Source organism: Pseudophryne corroboree, chromosome 6 (assembly GCF_028390025.1).
Source record: "Pseudophryne corroboree isolate aPseCor3 chromosome 6, aPseCor3.hap2, whole genome shotgun sequence".
Lineage (NCBI taxonomy): Eukaryota > Metazoa > Chordata > Amphibia > Anura > Myobatrachidae > Pseudophryne > Pseudophryne corroboree.
Window position 1 is genome coordinate 31,612,658 of NC_086449.1, and position 7,714 is coordinate 31,620,371.

Genomic DNA, 7,714 nt, shown 5'->3' on the forward strand with positions numbered 1-7,714 from the left:
AGCCACAACAATGCTGAATATTGGTGGTCATTCCGAGTTGTTCGCTCGTTTAATTTTTTCGCATCGCAGCGTTTTTTCCGCTTAGTGCGCATGCGCAATGTCCGCACTGCGACTGCGCCAAGTAAATTTGCTATGCAGTTAGGTATTTTACTCACGGCTTTTTCTTCGTTCTGATGATTGTAATGTGATTGACAGGAAGTGGGTGTTTCTGGGCGGAAACTGGCCGTTTTATGGGCGTGTGGGAAAAAACGCTACAGTTTCTGGGAAAAACGCGGGAGTGGCTGGAGAAACGGGGGAGTGTCTGGACGAACGCTGGGTGTGTTTGTGACGTCAAACCAGGAACGACAAGCACTGAACTGATCACAGATGCCGAGTAAGTCTGGAGCTACTCAGAAACTGCTACGAGGTGTGTAATCGCAATTTTACTATGCTAAGATTCACTCCCAGTAGTCAGCGGCTTAGTGTGTGCAAAGCTGCTAAAAGCAGCATGCGAGCGAACAACTCGGAATGAGGGCCCTTGAGAGTTGCTAAGAATGAATAGTTCCCTGGTGCTGCTGCATGGATCACATGCTGATTTAGAATAGCAATTATGGCACATATTAAACTTGTAAGGTTATTACACATAATCTGTGTACTATATGGGATTCCATGTTGTTCTCTATGTTATGTGGTGTTCACTGCGATATTCTCCTCACAATATGGTGGTCACTAATATATTCTCTGCATTATATGGCAGTCACTGTGACTCTCTGTATATTATGGCGGTCACTGTGACTCTCTCTGTATATGCTGATGTTCTGTGCTTACAGCAGTCACTGTGATGATCTCTGTATTGTGTGTCAGTCACTGTAATGTTATTTGCATTATATGGTGGTCCCTGTGAAGATCTCCTTAATGTATGAGGGTATTGATGCTTTCTGTATTATATGGCAGCCACTGTGATGATTTCTGTATTATATGGCAGGTATTGTGATACTCTGTATTGTACAGTTTTCACTGCGATGCTCTGCGGTGAGTGAGAGCGTATAGTACAGGCAATGATACTGACAGTTGAGTGATGTACACTAAGGGGTAAATTTACTAAAGATTCTAAGCAGATAATTGGTGATGTTGCCTATAGCAACCAATCAAAGATAAAACCTATCTTTATCTCTTATACACTCATCCATACACACATCAATCTCACTACACTTACATTTCATTCTTTAATCCATAAACTGTTCACGCATCTACACTAATGGCTATTGTTTATCTATTCCTCAGGTCACTTCTCTGTTCATTAATAAAGTATGAACAGCTATATAGTCATCTGGACCCTCATCTTGTTCTACCTGATTCCAGATATCTGTTCCGTGGATCAGAAATGCAGACTTCCAAGTATATCCGAGCTTGAGGGTATAACACAACCTGGGGATATCACAATAGGAGTAGTATTACCTATTCATGTGGACAAGATTTACCAAAAGATCTCTTTCGATAAGAGACCTCCAAGGACCATGTGTACACTGTAAGTGAAATATAGGGAGATATTTACTAAGCAGTGATAAGAGCGGAGAAGTGAGCCAGTGGAGAAGTGGCCCTATCAACCAATCAGCAGCTCTGTATCATTTTATAGTATGCAAATTATAAATGTTACTTCAGTGCTGATTGGTTAGCATGGTCAACTTCTCCACTGGCTCACTTCTCCGCTCTTATCACTGCTTAGTAAATGTGCCCCATGATATAACTGCTATAGTATTATAGCTGATTGAAAGGAGCAGTATACTGGTACTGTGTTTGGATTTCCAATACTGAACACTTTGGAGCTGATACAGTGTAGAATGGAAAACTATGTTGTGGGTGGAACTTGTAGTCTGCTGCATGCGCTTCAGAGATGAGCGTACACAGCTACTGACAAATCTGAGTCATATGCTTCTCTGTGGAATTTCCACTGGCAGGGGTGGATTGGCCATACGGCTCACAGGGAAGAGTCCCGGTGGGCCGCCGGCCAAGTGGGGCCTGTTTTGTTTGTTGACATGTGAGGGGTGGTGCTACCGCCGTAGTTACACAGTATATCTGTAGTTTTGCCCGTGTGATGCCACTTCTACAAATTTTTCCAGGGCCACTTTCAGTTCCCAATCCACCCCTGTCCACTGGCCTCTGATGGGACATAACTCAGCAGCAGTGTGGGTTTTATTTGTAGGCTAAGGCCCAGATTTATCAAGCCTTGGATAGTGATACATTGATACTTTATCACCGTGCAATTTATCACTCTCCAAGGCTTGATAAATCTGGGCCTTACGGGTCTATTTACTAAATCTTGGCTGGAGATAAAGTGGACGGAGATAAAGTAACAGCCAATCAGCTCCTAACTGTCATTTTTCAAACACAGCCTGTGGCATGACAGTTAGAAGCTGATTGGCTGGTACTTTATCTCCAACCAAGACTTAGTAAATAGACCCCCCCAATCTTATTCCCAACAAGAAAAAGGAGAAGCGCTGTGAGGGTAAATTTACTAAAGCTTCTAAAAATGAAAAGTGGTGACGCTGCCCATTGTAACCAATATGAAAAGTGATGTTGTTGCCCAAAGCGATCAATATGAAAAGTGTTATTATTGCCCATAGCAGCCAATCAGAATCTGATTGGTTGCTATGGCCAACATCACTACTTTCCAATTGTAGAAGCTTTAGTAAATATACCCCTCAGTGAGATGCAGATGGAACTGAACACTTTGCAAAGTTGTACTTATGTATAGATCCCAAACAAAAGTACCTCTGGTGCGCCAAAACGATTGACAATATTAATAGTTCGTATGTTAAAAATATCAACTAAAATATTTTTTTTTAATGTATTCACATAGGTAAAAATGTACACACTTTTACATAAATACCAACACTGTACATATAGTGTCATACAATTCCAGTATATATTGTGACCTGCTAATTTCCAGGGGATATGGTGTTATTCACCTCACCCACTCGGGTGTGAGCTCATGGGTGAGTAGCCCTTCTGGTTTTTGCAGGTTGTAACCCAACACGTTTCAACCACTTTATGGACTTCCTCAGGGGTATAAATCCATAGTTATGGTATCCTATGAACGGGCTACGTTCAATATGGATGGGTAATAATTCCTTAGGGATACAACATATGTTCAATGCTACCTTTATAATACCCAGCTGATATTGCAGGGCGGTATAAGGAATATATCTTATGGGTTTTCTCCAGATATAAACTTTCGGCTAGAGCACCTTGATGATGATGATGATAATAGCTTTGTAGTGTGGCCACCTATTGTAGATACAGGACGTGCTTACTGTATGGTTGACTATCCTCCTAAATTCATAGAAACATAGAATTTAACTGCAGATAAGGACCACTTGGACCATCTAGTCTTCCCCTTTTTCTAACCATTGGGGAACCTCTACCCAATTTGATCCTTGGGGGCCTATTTATCAACAAGTGATAAAACTTGTGGATGATAAATTAGAGATGAGCGGGTTCGGTTTTACTCGGATTTACTCGGTTCTCAAAACGGCATCTTATTGGCTCACGGATGTCACGTGTTTTGGATAGCCAATCAGAAAAATCCGGATAAAACTGAACTGGTGTTAATTCTGGCGTTACATCCGCACCAGCTCATCTCTAGATAAAACTCATTGCATATGGTAACTGGTGCTCCAGTCAATCAGCTCACAGCTGTCATGTGTCTGACATATGACAGTTGGGAGCTAATTGGCTGGAGTACCAGTTATAATCTGCAATGAGATTTATCATTCATTGATAAATGGTCCCTTAAATTGCTCTACTGTTTAAGGGGTAAATTTACTAAGGTGGAAGTTTTTTTTTAGAACTGTTGATGTTACTGATAGCAACCAATCAGATTTTATCTATTATCTTCTAGAAGCAGCTAGATAAATGTTAAGTAAAATCTGATTGGTTGCTAAGAGCAATATCACCAGTTCTAAAAAAAAATCCCACCTTAATCTCTACCACCAAATAAAAATAATAATAAACAGCGCTTATAGTAATGATATATCACATGTTTGGCTCCAAAGATACTATATGTACTATACTATATGTAAAAAAATAGTTTTATTATGTTGGCAACGATGTTTTTTTATAAGGACACGACATATAAAATATTAAAAATAGCTAACAAATTGAGCGCTCAAGAAGAAAATATATACATGTACTGTATACACACACACCAATGCAAAAATACTATTGAGAAATCAAAACCACCTGGAGTGGACAAGCAAACACTGGGGGTAATTCAGACTGGATCGCTGCGGCGGCAGCGATCGCAGTCTGAATCCCTCTGTGCCATGGAGTGCGCCCATACACCCCGGGAGCCCAGTGCAGTGCCGTAACTAGTCATTTTAGCGCTGTGTGCAAGAAACAGCATCGGCGCCCCCCACCCCCATAGTTAAAATATGCAGTGCGCGTCAGAGGGGCGTTGCAAAAGTTTAGGGGTGTGACTTCATGGGGAGGGGCGTGGCCACATAATAATACCAATTAACATTACATCACACAGTAGTGACACTTGTACATATTGTGCCAGGTAGAGCACATTATACACATAACGCCAGGTAGAGCACATTATACACATAATGCCAGGAAGAACACATTATACACATAACGCCAGGTAGATCACATACACACACACAACGCCAGGTAGAGCACGTTATACACATTACGCCGGGCAGAACACATTATACACATTACGCCAGGAAGAGCCCTCAATACATTACCCCAGGTAGAGCCCATTATATACATAACGCCAGGTAGAGCCCATTATACACATAACGCCAGGTAGAGCCCATTATACACATAACGCCAGGTAGAGCACATTATACACATAATGCCAGGAAGAACACATTATACACATAACGCCAGGTAGAGCCCATAGTAGACATTACGCCAGGAAGAGCACATTATACACATTACATCAAGAAGATCCCCATATATACATTACGCCAGGTAGAGCCCCTTACATTCTCCCCCTTACCTTTAGGGTGTACTGTAGTGTAATGTACTGTAGTGTAGTGTAGTGTGAGTGTAGATACTTTATTGCATTATTTACAGTGGGGCCATCAGCGCTCTATACAAGGGTGTGGGAGTGGCTGCAGCGTATGTCAGCACTCTTAACAGGGTAGCGGAAGGAGTGGGCGCAGTGATCTACACAGGGGAACAGGAGGCGCAGCCTCAGCACTCTAAACGGGAAGAGTGGCCGCAGCGGCTGTCAGCGATCTACACAGGGGAGCAGGAGTAGCGGCTGGAGCATTCGTCAGCGGAGCACACGGGGGAAATAGGTGGCAGTGTGGCCAATCGGGTGTATGTGGAAGGTGCGCCCACTGGCCAAATGAACTGTGGGCAAAGCACTTTCTGCCCACACCTAGTTATGGCCCTGAACAAGAGTGTTAGTAGTTTTTTATTTTCACTTTATATGTAAACTTACATAATACTGACACTTACCTAGAAATGTAGTGCTACTACTACCACACACATTACTGCCTGCCCCAACTCATCCAAACCCACAATCGATGGCTACTGCTAGCAAACATCCCCCCCTTCCCATCCCCCCCCCCACACACACTTTCCTGGAACCATCAGCCGCTGTTGCCCCAAACTCACCCCTGTATCCCCGCAGACCGTCTAGTGCAGCCAGCACCTCACCCACCTCAGTCCCGTGCACATCTCACCTTCTGTCCGGCTGTTGCACCACCTTCTTGTCAGCTCTTTTCCCTGTACTAAGCTTGCTGCCTGCGGACCGGCGGGAGTGTAGCAGTTGAGAGCAAGGCTGCCGGCCCGGGGTAGGAGGTGCTTCCAGTAGCCTGAGATCCGGGGGAAAGGGGGGGGGGGGGGGTAGTGGGTAGCACATATTGGCAGCGGCTCCTCTCCCTTACATGTCGCACGCAGCACGCTGTGACAGTGTCCTGTGAACAGGGGAGAAGAGAGAGCGGCGTGCGGCGCAAGCTCAGTAAGCAGGGTCCTGAGCATCTGCTTACATTACTTTTCGGTAATTATAGTACTGGCGCGTCTCTGTGTGTGTGCCAGCGGATGCGCTCTCAGTGCAGATGCGCTGTGTGCAACGCACCGCTGGCACACACCTAGTTACGGCTCTGGCCCAGTGAGATGCTGAAAGAATCTCAGGACTGCGATCGCTTCTGCCTCGTTGACAGGCAGAGTCGGGCATGGGGCAGGAGGAGGCGTGTCAATGGCGTTAGAATGCCGTTGGCGGGGCGAGGCCCTGACAACACAGGCGTTGCCTGTACCGTTGCAGGGGCGGGCCGCGGCGTCTGTATGATGTCACGTGCAGCCACTGCGACATGGGACACGGCAAGTAGAGATGAGCGGATTCGGTTTTACTCGGTTTTACTCGGTTCTCAAAACCGAATCTTAATGGCTATCCAAAACACGTGACATCCGTGAGCCAATAAGATGTCGTTTTGAGAACCGAGTAAAACCGAGTAAAACCGAATCCGCTCATCTCTAACGGCAAGTAGCCGCTTGCCAGCGCGCAAGAGCTGCGCAGGCAGGGAGCTACTCAGGGGGTGCAAAAGGATTGCCGCTATGCGATGCTTTTGCACCCTTGCGGGGGTTCTGACATGCCTCTGCAATAGTCACTCCACAATGGTCAAAATTATTCTCCACAGGATCAATGTTGTCTCCAAAAATGGATCACTGTCTCTTAAATATATGAATGCAGACATCCAGTATAGATGATAGTCTCTGTAGGATAATGAATCTTATATGTGATAAATACTGATATACCCATCTGTCGGCAACTAGGAAGCATAGTGTTATCCTGTGTGATTGTTCTAAAAAAATCCGCTCAAGATTGACTTGACCACAGTGTAATCAATTTCTATGTACTGTAGTAGAGGAAGCCCTAACGCGTTTCGTCACGATCACGTGACTTTTTCAACAGGGAATTCAAATCCTGATGGGTGTATATGTGTGTGGCTTTCACTGTTAATGATTATTGCTTGTAAAGTGCTAAAAATATGTATAACTGTTAATAGTAACATAAATATATATATATATATATATATATATATATATATATATCCTGCCCTTAAGGTCTGCTCCACACAGCATTTATATATACACTATATATGCACAGTATTATGAACCCTAGCCAGACTTGTATCCTTAAATGGTACAGCAAGATCAGTATTCGTAATATGAAGAGCAAATCAGTGATCCATATGCACATAATAAACACACTCTGTAATGGGGTGTGACTAATTCCGAGACTTTGTGAGGACCCTACAAACAATCAACATATGTACAGAGTTTTATATGGTCGGAATCGGTTCTTTCAAGTCTAATTGTTTCACTATCTCTGTTTTGAAGGTTCAGCTTGGACTACTATAACTTGTTTCAGACTCTTGTATTTGCTGTAGAGGAGATCAACCGGAATCCTAACATTCTGTCCAACATCACTTTGGGGTTCCAGGTGTACGACACTTGCAGTGTGCCTCAGTACGAGTTACATGGAGCCCTCCAGTTTCTATCAGAGTCCAGCACAGCCGTACCCAACTACCGCTGCCCCTCCACGCCAACTGTCGCTGCAGTTATTGGATCTATATATTCTTCAAACTCAATAACTTTAGCCAATGTTTTGGGGGTCCTCAGATACCCTCAGGTATGCAGACAAGGATTGTTTGTCAATGTATTTTGGCCTGGAGAGGTGAAAATGTAAATCAGTAAAACAATTAAAAAAATTAAG

The 7,714-nt window shown here is 43.9% G+C and overlaps 1 long non-coding RNA gene across 1 annotated transcript in view; it reads left to right on the forward strand.

The window, feature by feature from the left end:
- The window catches only part of LOC134934787 (uncharacterized), a 34,232-nt gene extending 26,518 nt beyond the window's left edge, over positions 1-7,714 (forward strand). Inside the window, exons 2-3 of the long non-coding RNA XR_010179805.1 lie at positions 1,264-1,507; positions 7,339-7,714. This is a non-coding gene — a long non-coding RNA (uncharacterized LOC134934787). The remainder of the gene's footprint in view (positions 1-1,263; positions 1,508-7,338) is intronic.